Raw genomic sequence first — 14,429 nt, 5'->3', positions numbered from 1 at the left:
TTAGACATGGGAAATTACCCATAGTGCCCAGGGATTGGAGAATTACAGGGATATGGTTGGCGGCTGAGTCTGGTTAGGATTCTCTTTGGAGAGTCAGTGGACTGAATGGCCTGCTCCCACACTGAAGCGATGCTAATTTCTCCTGATACCCTATACCATTTCAACAGTTTTCAATTTCCTTACTCCAATCACCTCTTCTTCACCTCAAATGTCAATCCTCTAAGTCTCCATCACCCAGTAAGACAATTTGAATGCTCTCTGCGTCTTTCTTGAACAGAAACCCAAACAGAGGCCAAACACCACCATCCCCTACTGCTCGGTTCTGACTGCACAGTTTCTCCTTTAGATTGTCCATTTGCTCCAAATAAAAGCTGGTTGCAGTGGGTACTTTTTTTGTGTGGGATAGGTGGAACATCCCTTACTCCAGTTTTGCTCAGGACCTCTCCTCAAGATATTTTTCTATTGTTTTTATTCATTCCCAGGCTGAGAGCATCACTGGCTAGGTGACCATTCATCACCTATCCCCAATTGCCCAGAAGTCTGTTAAGAGTCAACCACATTGCTATGGCTCTGGAGCCACATGTAGGCCAGACCAAGTAAGGACATCGGTTTCCTTCTCTAGAGTAGGTTAGTGAACCAGACGGTTATTTTTTGACAATCAGCAATGGTTTCATGCTCCTCATTAGATCCTTAATTCCAGATTCTTTATTGATTTCAAATTCCATCAGCTACCATGGCAGTATTTGTCCATGGACCCCAGAATATTTCTGGATTAATAATCTAGAGATAATACCACTAGGCCATTGCCTCCCATGTTGCATCAATAACTATATTGTTGCCTTGTCCCACTCTTGTTTGGAACTAGAAAAACTCATTAACTTCTCTTCCAATTCCCACCCCTCCCTAGACTTCAAATGGTCTATTTTGGGCACATTTCTTTGCTTTCCTTGACTTCTCTGTCTCCATTTTCAGCAATAGACTGTCCACTACTATTCCTAATGGCCCACCAACTATCTTGCCTACACTTCCTCACCCCTTCTTTCTGCAAGGACTCGATTCCATTCTCCAAATTTCTTCCTCTCAGTCACATCTGCTCTGAAGATGACACCTTCCACGATAGCACTTCTGCCAAGTCTTTCTAGGGATTCTCTCCCATCCACCAAGTAGTTGACTGGGTCCTCAACAGTATCTGATGTATTTAACTTCTCTCCTCCCTCCCAGAGCAATGGTGGTGTAGCTCTTGTCCTCACTTTCCATGCCACTAGACTTTATTATCATAGAATCATCTTCCACCATTTCTAACACCTCTATTACAATGCCACCACATAATGTACCTACCCCTCTGCTGCCCAGCCAGCGTTCCAGAGGGTTCGTTCTCTTTGCAACACCCTGGGTCTGTTTCTCTTTCAGATTTTCCCATTCCTATACAATCACAGAAGACGTAACTCCTGCCCTTTCACCTCCTCCCTCCTCTCTGTCCAAGGCCCCAAGCATTCCTTCCAGGAAAAGCTGCAGTTTCTTAGTATCTCCTTTCAATATGTTGTATTCGCTGCTCACAGCGTGGTCTCCTTGATGCTGGGGAGGACCAAGCACAGACTGGTGACGGCATTGTGAAATTCCTCCACCCAGTCTAGAGGTATGAACCCAAGTTCGCAATCCCTAGCTATTGTACCCCTTTACCTTGCTTTCATACACACCTCACTGTCCCCAGCCCACTGCAGGCTTGAGGAACAGCACCTCAATTTCCAATTTGACACTTTGCAGGGTTCCACATTGCATTTGAAAACTTCAGTGCGGAAACTTTGTGCCCCATTTTGGTGCTGCTTTTATTGTTTGCCCTGTGCTTTTCTGAACCTTTAGATAAAGCTGTTCACCATGCCATTTGTATTCTCTCTGAAGTCTTGTTTCTTTCCTACAATCATTTCCCCTCTCTTCCTCAGCAAATGAGGACTCCACCACTCTCCCCCATTCCCCACAATGCTTCTCTTCCCCCCTTTGCCTACCTTGACCTTTCGTTCATGATGTCTGTGCTGTTTAAACTATCTATTTTACACAGCCCTCCACCTTGGTTCTTCCTCCACTCACCCCTTCGACAAAGTAAATTCATCCTGCCAGGTATTGTTGGTCATTCCCCTAAACAATAAGTATACAGCTTTGGAAACTGTTGGGGGGGACAGCCTTGCAGGGGGAAGCTGCAGTGACGGGGTCTGTGGCGTGAGGTCTGGCTCTGAGACTCAGAAGGGAAAGGGGGAGAGGAGGAGAGCGCTAGTTATAGGAGACTCTCTAGTTAGAGGGACGGACAGGCGGTTCTGTGGACATGGGCGAGACTCTCGGATGGTTTGTTGCCTCCCGGGTGCCAGGGTCCGAGACGTCTCGGACCGTGTCTTCAGAATCCTTAAGGGGGAGGGTGTGCAGCCAGAAGTCGTGGTACACATTGGCACCAACGACATAGGTAGGAAGAGGGGTGGGGAGGTCATTCAAGAGCTCAGGGAGTTAGGCTGGAAGCTAAAAGGTAGGACAGACAGAGTTGTCATCTCTGGGTTGTTGCTGGTGCCACATGACAGTGAGGCAAGGAATAGGGAGAGAGTGCAGTTGAACACGTGGCTGCAAGGATGGTGTAGGAGGGAGGGCTTCAGGTATTTGGACAATTGGACTGCATTCTGGGGAAGGTAGGACCTGTACAAACAGGACGGGTTGCACCTGAACCAGAAGGGCACCAATATCCTGGTGGGTAGTAATTTGGCAGGGGGATGGGATCTGGACTTGTAGTCCAGCAAGTAACTTAGCTGTTTGTCAGGATGTCCAAGAATGTAGGGAGGCTGTGGACAAAGTAGCACTGACAGGGAATACTTGCGGACACAGAGATGGGCTCAAGTGCGTATACTTCAACGCAAGGAGTATCAGAAATAAGGTGGGTGGACTTAAGGCGTGGATCGGTACCTGGCACTACGATGTTGTGGCCATCACGGAAATGTGAATAGATGAGGGACAGGAATGGTTGTTGGAGGTTCCTGGTTACAGATGTTTCAGTAAGATTAGGGAGGGTGGTAAAAAAGGAGGGGGGGTGGCATTGCTAATTAGAAATGGTATAACGGCTGCAGAAAGGAAGTTTGAGGGGGATCTGCCTTTAGAGGTAGTATGGGCTGAAGTCAGAAATAGGAAAGGTGCAGTCACCTTGTTGGGTGTTTACTATAGGCCCCCCAATAGCAGCAGAGATGTGGAGAAACAGATTGGGAAACAGATTTTGGAAAGGTGCAGAAGCCACAGGGTCGTAGTCATGGGCGACTTCAACTTCCCAAATATTGATTGGAAGCTCTTTAGATCAAGTAGATTGGATGGGGCGGTGTTTGTGCAGGGTGTCCAGGAAGCTTTTCTAACTCAGTATGTAGATTGTCCAACCAGAGGGGAGGCCATATTGGATTTGGTACTCGGTAATGAACCGGGACAAGTGATGGGCTTGTTAGTGGGTGAATATTTTGGTGATGGTGACCACAATTCTGTGACTTTCACCTTGGTTATGGAGAGAGATAGGTGCGCACAACAGGGTAGATTTTACAGTTGGGGGAAGGGAAATTACGATGCTGTAAGACAGGATTTGAGGAGCATAAGTTGAGAGCATAGGCTGTCAGGGAGGGATGTGGTGGAAATGTGGAACTTTTTCAAGGAACAGATACGACGTGTCCTTGATATGTATGTACCTATCAGGCAGGAAAGAAATGGTCGTGTGAGGGAGCCTTGGTTGACGAGGGAGGTTGAATGTCTAGTAAAGAGGAAGAAGGAGGCTTACATAAGGTTGAGGAAACAGGGTTCAGACAGAGCAGTGGAGGGGTACAGGATAGCCAGAAGGGACCTGAAGAAAGGGATTAGGAGAGCTAAGAGAGGGCATGAAAAATCCTTGGCGGATAGGATCAAGGATAACCCCAAGGCATTTTATGTGTATGTGAGAAACATGAGAATGACGAGAACGAGGGTAGGTCCGATCAAGGACAGTAGTGGGAGATTGTGTATTGAGTTGGAAGAGATAGGAGAGGTCTTGAATGAGTACTTTTCTTCAGTATTTGCGAACGAGAGGGACCATATTGTTGAAGAGGAGAGTGTGAAACGGACTGGTAAGCTAGAAGAGATACTTGTTAGGAAGGAAGATGTGTTGGACATTTTGAACAACTTGAGGATAGACAAGTCCCCCGGCCTGACGGGATATATCCTAGGATTATGTGGGAAGCAAGAGAGGAAATTGCAGTACTGTTGGCAATGATCTTTTCGTCTTCACTGTCAACGGGGGTGGTACCAGGGGACTGGAGAGTAGCGAATGTTGTGCCCCTGTTCAAAAAAGGGAATAGGGATAACCCCGGGAATTACAGGCCAGTTAGTCTTACTGCTGTGGTAGGCAAAGTAATGGAAAGGGTACTGAGGGATAGGATTTATGAGTATCTGGAAAGACACAGCTTGATTAGGGACAGCCAGCACGGATTTGTGAAGGGTAGGTCTTGCCTTACAAGTCTTATTGAATTCTTTGAGGAGGTGACCAAGCATGTGGATGAGGGTAGAGCAGTGGATGTAGTGTTTATGGATTTTAGTAAGGCATTTAATAAGGTTCCCCATGGTAGTCTTATGCGGAAAGTCAGGAGGCATGGAATAGAGGGAAATTTGGCCAACTGGATAGAAAACTGGCTAACCGGTCGAAGTCAGAGAGTTACAAGTGGAGTTCCGCAGGGATCAGTTCTGGGTCCTCTGCTGTTTGTAATTTTTATTAATGACTTGGATGAGGGAGTCGAAGGGTGGGTCAGTAAATTTGCAGATGATACGAAGATTGGTGGAGTTGTGGACAGTGAGGAGGGCTGTTGTCGGCTGCAAAGGGACTTAGATATGATGCAGAGCTGGGCTGAGGAGTGGCAGATGGAGTTCAACCCTGCCAAGTGTGAGGTTGTCCATTTTGGAAGAACAAATAAGAATGCGGAATACAGGGTTAACGGTAGGGTTCTTAGTCAGGTGGAGGAACAGAGGGATCTTGGGGTCTATGTACATAGATCTTTGAAAGTTGCCACTCAGGTGGATAGAGCTTGTCAGAAGGCCTATGGTGTACTAGCGTTCATTAGCAGAGGGATTGAATTCAAGAGTCGTGAAGTGATGTTGCAGCTGTACAGGATTTTGGTTAGGCCACATTTGGAGTACTGTGTACAGTTCTGGTCGCCTCACTTTAGGAAAGATGTGGAAGCTTTGGAGAGGGTGCAGAGAAGATTTACCAGGATCTTGCCTGGAATGGAGAATAGGTCGTACGAGGATAGGTTGAGAGTTCTCGGCCTTTTCTCGTTGGAACGGCGAAGGATGAGGGGTGACTTGATAGAGGTTTATAAGATGATCAGAGGAATATATAGAGTAGACAGTCAGAAACTTTTTCCCCGGGTACAACAGAGTGTTACAAGGGGACATAAATTTAAGGTGAAGGGTGGAAGGTATAGGGGAGATGTCAGGGGTGGGTTCTTTACCCAGAGAGTGGAGGGGGCATGGAATGCGCTGCCCGTGGGAGTGGTAGAGTCAGAATCATTGGCGACCTTTAAGCGGCAATTGGATAGGTACATGGATGGGTGCTTAATCTAAGATAGATGTTCGGCACAACATCATGGGCCGAAGGGCCTGTTCTGTGCTGTATTGTTCTATGTTCTATGTATCTGCAATTGGTCAATTCTGAAGAAGAGTCACAAATGGCCCAATTGCTTTATGCCACTGTTGCTACTCCACCCGACCTTCCTTCCATTACACCTATTGATATCTTCCATTCCTTTCATCCATCTTGTTTTTCCTTGGGTATATTTGCACCTCTTTTTTCTTTCAGCCATGGCTCAGTTGACAGTTGTCTTCCCTCAAACTCACAGGCCCCTCGATTCAAGAGCCACCCCACAACCTGAAACACAGATACTATCTCCATATGAGATGGTACAGCAAGGCCCCAACTCGTACTTGGACTCTCATGTGAAAAAGGGAGATTATCCTCAATATATTAGTGATCATATTCATCAATCAATGTCACAAAAATTGATATTTTTGGTCACTATTACACGTTTGAGAGTGCGAGCTGCATGCAAATTGACTGCCGTATTTCCAACATTTAAAACAGTGGCTAAAAGTTCAAAACTGATGCATTAGCTATAAAGTGTTTTGTGAGCGCTGGTGGTGGTTTTGAACGGTGCCATATAAATGCTAGTCCTTTTTTGATTTCCAGCTACCTCGTTCTGTTGAGGCAAATTCTACATTCTTACCAGTAGGATGTCCAATAAATATCCCTGAGGATAAAAGTGGTGAAATTTTAAGCGAGCTATAGAGTTACACAGTCACAGAGTCATGAAACAGGCCCTTTGGCCCCACTCGACCATGCTGACTAAGTTTCCAAAACAGAACCTGTCCCATTTGCCTGCATTTGGCCCATATCCCTCTAAACATCCCCTGTCTATGTATTTGTCCAAATGCCCCTTAAGTGTTGTAATTGTACTCCCTCTACCACTTGACAATATAAGGTGGAGACTTCAGGAGCAGTGGATCCTGGAAGCATTGAATATTGTGTCTATAATGCACTGAACTCCAAAGCAGTCCAGGGGAAGCAAACAAATTGAGGTGCTTCTAGCCATGTCCAGACTGAGTTTCCTCCACCTTTAGCAATGGGAACCCTTTCACACTGAGTTCAAGTATCTTTGATACATGTTACCCAGAATCAATGCAGCTGCTCATAACTGAATGCCTTCAGGCTTATTCCCATGTTCATTGGTAAGTGCAGCTTTCAAAACAGGAGCTGGGTATTCAGCAATGGCTGTTCTGTAATTCGTAAACACTGTGAATGGGTCGGCTTGACATTCACTGAGTTACTCCAGAAGGGATGGCATGTGAAAACTTTCAGTTACTCCCTTAAGGCTTTCATATGCTAGTAACCCCATTTGACATCACTTTGAAAGTAGCTTCCTAATTTACACACATGCTTGTTGTGCAATGTCAGCGTCTTCAAAGTTGACAAGAGGATTTTCTTTTAAATTCATTCCCAATTTGAGGGTATCGCTGGCAAGGCCAACAATTATTGCCCTTCCCTTGTTGCTCAGAGGGCAGTTAAGAGTCAACTGTATTGCTGTGGGTCTAGAATCACATGTCGGCCAGATCAGGTAAAAATGGCAGATTGCCCTCCTTAAAGGTCTTTCGTGAACCAGATGGGGTTTTCCAACAACCAACAAATTAGACTCCATCATTAGACACTTAATTCCAGATTTTTTCTTGAATTTAAATTCCACCATCTGCTGTGGTAGGATTCAAACCTGGGTCCCCAGAACATTACCTGAGTTCCTGGATTAACAGTCCAGCGATAACACCTCCAAGCCATCATCTCCGCTATAACGTACTCTGTGAGTTGCACATGGTACACAATTGTGTTGCACATTTGGGGTTCAGTCTCATTTGATTGGTTATGGTCCATTCACCCAATAAATTGAATTGATGGTGATGTCAATGCAAGCATCATTTACAATCACTAACACTATCGTATGACCTCAATTGTTTCCTTATGGCTTGCTGGGGAAACATTGCCTAACTGGAAATACTGGGTCTGAATTGAACACTTTGGGCTAATTTTACCAGAAGTTGGCTAAGGTGTGCTGGGTTTCAGGGAGGGTTTTGCTCTGAGCCCTGGTGGGATTTCACACACTATGTTGCAAAAACCCATCTCTTACCCGTGCCTCGATGTTGCCTACTCGTTCTGCCTTCCCTCTCTCCAGAGGTGGGAGTCCTGGCCACTACTGGCACTGGATGCCACTTCTCGAGCCCAGCTGTGCACCAGAGGGTGCCCTTTGTTGTGCGGGCAGTGGGAGGGAGGAGAACATTTCAAGTGCCATGACTAATGTTTCATTACACGTTCAGCCACATATTAGTAAATCTATCATTATTTAAGGACCAGGTCACACAGTTTACCTGTCCTCAGCGCCATCCTATCTTAGAGGAGTGAGGGAATGTTACTCTTCCCCCAGTGCTCAGTGTAACCAAACATCTTCTTGTTCAATGTGAAGCCATCACATACTCCAAAGCCTTCAAATCATTCAAAAGATTCACCTTTATTCAGCAAAAGAACCAACCAAGCAAATAGACGCTGTGGTTGCCTCTAAGAACACACAGGGACCTGTTTGCCTATGTAAGCAGTAATAAATTTACAATCAGTGAATGATCACTGCACCCAGCTCCCATCTATCAGAACCGGCCATCAGAAATGTGCTCTCTTGCTAATAGCACCTGGCACTGTGCCGCAGGACCGTGTTGAATAGATGCCCTTCCTGCTCAATGTTCTTATCTTGCTGCTCAGAACACTGCTGCCACTCTCCCAGCTCTTCAACCTCCATCACATCCACCATCTCCCTGTAGAGTGGAGCATGTCAGGACTGTGTGGCACTCCTTGTCCACTGTAAAGTGCAAGGTCACGTCAGACCAATCCAAACATTGGAAATTCATCTTCAGACCGCTCAGAGAATAGTAAGGGTGGGGAACGCCCTGCCTGCATCAGTAGTAGACTCCCCAACTTTAAGGGCCTTTAAATGGTCATTGGATAAATATATGGATGATAATGGAATCATGTAGGATAGATAGGTTTCAGACTGGTTTCATAGGTCGGTGCAACACCGAGGGCCGAAGGGCCTGTATTGTGCTGTAATGTTCTATGTTCCACGGTCCCGACAGAAGAATGGGCTGCACTTTTATTCACTCAAAGGACATGGGCATTGCTGACTGGTGCAACACTTATTGCTCATCCCTAGTTGCCCTTGAGAAGGTGGAAGTGATCTGGCTTCTTAAACAGCCTCAATCCCTGTGCAGTAGGTTGACCCACAATGCTCTGAAGGAAGGAATTCCAGGATTCTGACCCAGTGACACTGAAGGAACGGTGATATGTTGCTGAGTCGGGATGGTGAGTGATTTGGACAGAGGTTTGCAGATGATGGTGTTCCCATGCTGCCAGTGTCCTTCGGGATGGAAGTGGTAGTGAATTTGGATGGAGCTGTCTGAGGATCTTCGGCGATTTCCATCTCCCAACATGAACCCTTGTGTCTCAGGCTTACAGCTTAGCCATGGCAACCACGGTGCCACACCGTCCCTAGCAAATGACCCCTGGCGAGTGACTGTCAATGACCCACCATTTCCTGCAGAGATCCATCTCCTCCAATGTCTCCCTTCCTTCTATGCTGTGTCCCCCCCACCCCACCCCGACCTCCATTAACAATGATTGTTCCCTCTGTATCCCAGCACTCCAAGTCCTAGAATGAGCTTCCCTCGTTTCCCCAGCACAGCCGAGTCTCCTGCTAACCAGTGTTGACTTTGAGCTGACTCGCCCAGGACGGACCGTGGCCTACTTCACCCTGACCGACTTGGAGAAAAAGTCCAATTTGATGAGTGAGCGGGCCCCTGTGTGGCTCTCAGACTGATGTACCTCGATTCCATGGATTGGTTGCACTGGGTCTGAAGCTGTGTGGGTAGAAGGGGTGCATGGAATTCTCATTCAATCCGGTCCCATTTGTGCAACCCCTCCGGCCACCCGTGAGATTTTACCTGTGCCTGATGGTAAGAGCCCAGCTTTGCTCATTTCCACATACCTGTCATCAGACATAACATTGCAGGAGGGGGTTGCATATTGGAGGCCTCAACCTCAAGATCATTCCAACCCTACATCTCCCTCTGCTCTATTTTGTTGATTCCCCAACCCCGTCTTATTCCTCCCCTTAGAACCTACTAGCCAGCTATCACCAGACTTAAGAGTCAAAAACCAAGGCACTGGAAAAGGACAGCATCAGAGGAGCAGAAGAATCGATGTTTCTGGCATAAACCCTTCACCAGGAATGTAGGGGGGATAAGGAGCAGGGGGTGGCGCTGGAGGGAAGGTAGCTGGGAAGGCGATAGATAGATGCAGGTGGGGGATGATGGTAATAGATCGGTGGGGAGGATGGAACAGATAGATGGGAAGGAAGATGGACAGGTAGGACAAGTCATGAGGGCGGTGGTGAGTTGGAATGGTGGATCTGAGATAAGGTGGGGGAGGAGAGATTTGAAAACTAGTGAAGTTGACATTAATGCTGTGTAGTTAAAGGGTCCCAAAGCGGAAAATGAGGCGTTCTTCTTCCAGGTGTCAGGAGGTTAGGATTTGGTGGTGGAGGAGGCCCAGGACTTGCATGTCGTTGGTGGACTGAGAGGGGGAATTGAAGTGATCAGCCACAGGACGGTGGGGCTGTTGGGTGCGTGTGTCCCAGAGATGTTCCCTGAAATGCTCCGTGAGTTTGCATCCTGTCTCCCCAATGTAGAGGAGACCACATCAAGGGCCTAAGAGAACCTCCCGAGAACTTTAGCCAGTTCTTGCCCTAAGGGTGCCGGTCCAGGTACTGCTCCTCGGATGCTGCCTGAACTGCTGTGCTTTTCCAGCACCACTAATCCAGAATCTGGTTTCCAGCATCTGAAGTCATTGTTTTTAACCTAAGTGACTCCAGGCCCCAGGCACAATCCAACCCACAGACTGGGCTAAAAGGAGTTCAAGTGAAGGCATGAGATGGGCTGGCTCTTGGTTTGGTTGATATTTGAGTCACCGAGATTGCAAGGATGCTGAGGGATGTGAGGGTGTAAATTGTGGAGCCACCAGCATCAGCCAATCCTCCTCAGATTCAGAGATGATGCCAGAGATCTAGAGAATTATGGAAGCTACAGCCAGCTGTAATGATACACGACAGGGTAGTCATTCCAACAGCGAATTGGGAATGTTTTTGGAAATGAGCACCCAAGTCAGAATGAACCATCACTTTAACAAGTGTGAATTAATTAATCAAATATAGTAGGTATTCAAGCAAGTCAACTTGTAGTCTGGTAACAGCGGAAGGCTGTTGAAGGTATTGTAGTTAATGTGATGTTTATTGACGCAAAAAGACATTTAATAACATGCCATAGTTCAAGCAAATTTGAGGTCCATAGAATAAAAGGGATATTCACAGTATGTGTCCAAAACTGGCCAAATGACAGAGAGTCGACAGTAGTGGTGAAGATTTATTTTGCAAACTCGAGAAAGTTTAGACTGAGATTCCTTAGGAGTCAACATTATATTCACAACTTTTCTTGATACATATTCGTGACCTAAATTTGGATGTGCCAGTTCTTTAGTTTCAAAACAAAATTTCAGTTATCAGTGAGGGGATAGTGTTTGACAGACTTCAGAGGATATGAACAGGGCTGGTGAAATGAGCAGGAATGTGGCTGTTGGAATTTAATGCAAAGGTGTATGATTTGGTCTATGGGGAAAGGGTGGGTGAGTGGGACTTGTTGGGTTGTTTATGCAAAGAGCTTCCATGGAGGCAGCGGGCTGAATGGCCTCCTTCTGTACTGTAACACATCATTTATTCAATGATTCTCTGAGATCCTAGCACGTGGGATGTCAACCCCAACATGGCAGATTAGAATAACCCCAAAGAGTGACGATCTGCATCAGTTAGCTGCATTAATTAAATTGCTGGAAATTTGTTTTCAATTTGAGTGTCATTTGGCATTGCAGAAGTATTAGATAACAGAGCCGTGAGCACTGCAGATGCTGGAGATCACAGTCAAAAAGTGTGGCGCTAGAAAAGCACAGCAAGTCAGGCAGCATCCAAGAATCAACGCTCCGGGCATACGCCCTTCATCAGGAATGTTGGGGGGTGGGGGGCCCAACAGGACTGAGAGATAAATGGGAGGGGGGTGGGGCTGTGGGGGAGGTAGCTCAGAATGTGATAGGTAGGTGAGGGTGGGGGTGAAGGTGATAGGTCAGAGTGGAGGGTGGAGCAACAAGGATAGAAACTCCATGGCCCTCACCTTCCACCCCACCAATCTCCGGATACAATGTTACATCCTCCACCACTTCTGGCACCTACAGTCAGACTCCACCACCAGAGCTATATCTCCCTCCCCACCCCTCTCTATGTACCGCAGAGTCCATTCCCTCCGCAACTCCCTGGTTAGGTCCATGCCCCTGACCGACCAACCCTCCATTCCCTACACCTTCCCTTGCCGCCATAAGAGGTGCAAAACCTATGCCCACACCTCCTCCCTCCCCTCCATCCAAGGCCACAAATGATCCTTCCACATTTGGCAGAAATTTTCCTGCACATCCAAACATCTCATCTACTATTTCCTTTGCTCCCGATGGGGTCGCCACTAAAATGGGGAGACAGGACGCCAACTTACGGAACGTTTCAGAGAATGTCTACCTTAGAATCAAACAACCCCACCACCCTGTGGCCGATCACTTCAACTCCCCCTCCCACTCTGCCAAGGACATGCAAGTCCTGGGCTTCCTCCAACACCAAATCCTAACCTCCTGACGCATGGAGAAAGTACGCCTCTTCTTAATACTTTGTGCCCTCCAACCACCCTGGATCAATGTGAATTTCACCAGTTTCCTCATCTCCCCTCCCCCCAACCTTATCCCAGATCCAACCCTCCAACTTGACACTTCACTCATGACCTGCCTTATCTGTCCATCTTCCTTCCCACCTATCCACTCCACCCTCTGCTCCGACCTGTCACCATCAACCCCACCTTTTTCGACCTATTAAATTCCCATCTACCTGACCTCCAGCCTCAGCCCCAGCCCCCTCTTATTTATCTCTCAGCCCTCTTCCACCTCACATTCCTGATGAAGGACTTTCGCCGAAACTTTGATTCTCCTGCTCCCTGGATGCCGCCTGACCTGCTGTGTTTTTCCAGCACCACACTTCTTTGAAACAGGGCTGTGAAGTTGAGTAAATTTATTTGTGGACAAAATGTTGCACATTAGAAGACTGCTGTTGTGGACATGAAAATACACCTCAGGGACAATAGTATTTCTGGTTCTGCCCCTTAGTCATCACCACCTCCCCCCTCCCCACCAAGTATGTATTTCTGGATCCCTGGTTTTCACCCTCTGCCTGTCTCGTTCTTTTTAGTTGTTACTCAATCATAAATGTGGGTGTGTTTGCCATTGTCTGTCACAATTGGCCTTTAAAAATGTCAGCTTACGTAAACAGCCTTGAAAAGATTTAACATTGAAGCACTGAGAGGTGGTGCTGTTGAGTGACTGGCCTCTCAGGAGCTCAACAATTCTCCCATCACTAAAAATGAATGAGCCCGCAGTTGGTCATGCATGGGTGTTTGGCACCATCTTGTGGTCAATACTGATCTTGCAACAGTCTTGAGGTTTCTGCCGTTAACTCTTTTCATGAACTGGCTGTAAGTTGGAGAGGTTGACGAACGCTCACACCCAAACAGACTGGCACCACTACCCAAGGTGACCAACACCATCACACAAACTAACTGACACTGAAACATCAGTTAGGCCACTTTTGGAATATTGCATGTAATTCTGGTCTCCCACCTATAGGAAGGATGTTGTGAAACTCGACAGGGTTCAGAGAAGATTTACAAGGATGTTGCCAGGGTTGGAGAGTTTGAGCTATAGGGAGAGGCTGAACAGGCTGGGGCTGTTTTCCCTGGAGTGTCGGAGGCTGAGGGGGGGGACCTTATAGAGGTTTATAAAATCATGAGGGGCATGGATAGGGTAAATAGACAAAATCTTTTCCCTGGGCAACTAGAGGGCAAACGTTTAGGGTAAGAGAGGAAAGATTTTAAAAAGACCCAAGGGGCAACTTTTTCACATGGAGGGTGGTGCTTGCATGGAATGAGCTGCCAAAGGAAGTGGTGGAGGCTGGTAGATTGACAACATTTAAAAGGCACCTGGATGAGTGTATGTATAGGAAAGGTTTACAGGGATATGGGGCAAGTGCTGGCACAGGACGAGATTAATTTAGAATATTTGATCAGCATGGATGAGTTGGACCGAAGGGCCTGTTTCCATGCTATACATCTCTATAACTCTACAACTCTATGACCCTATGACTCTATGACCCTATGACCCTATGACTCTATGATTCTACGATACCCAAACTGACCAACACTGACATCCACATGAACTGACACCCCATCACAAAACTGACTTACACTCATACAAAACTGATCTGCACCATCACACAAATTGACCGAAATGGACACCCTAAAAACAAAAGCATATAAGTTGAATAAAGATGGGTCGCAGGAATTAAGATTGGACAGGATTTTTAAAAAGGGACTATTCGCCAGGGTGTGGAGGAGCAGGTGCGTGTGCATGAATTGGCAGGAGCAGATCGGGACAGCTTTCAGGATAAGGAGGTTTCTGCTGAATTATTTAACGGTGTTTGTTCCTGCCCATACTACATTCACTGCACATGGTTTTGAACTTCCTTCAAGTTTATGTTTTCTCTGTGATTACTCAATCAAACCATTCCATAATTTTCAAGAGTCCATCTTCTCAATAGCTCAGTCTTCTCTATTCCTAAGGACCCTATGATTCAGATTTTCTTGAAAAAGTTTTGTCTTTTCAGTTTTGCTAT

The sequence above is a fragment of the Hemiscyllium ocellatum genome, chromosome 13 (genome assembly GCF_020745735.1).
Source record: "Hemiscyllium ocellatum isolate sHemOce1 chromosome 13, sHemOce1.pat.X.cur, whole genome shotgun sequence".
In the NCBI taxonomy this organism is placed as follows: Eukaryota; Metazoa; Chordata; class Chondrichthyes; order Orectolobiformes; family Hemiscylliidae; genus Hemiscyllium; species Hemiscyllium ocellatum.
This window is presented reverse-complemented; position numbering follows the sequence as displayed.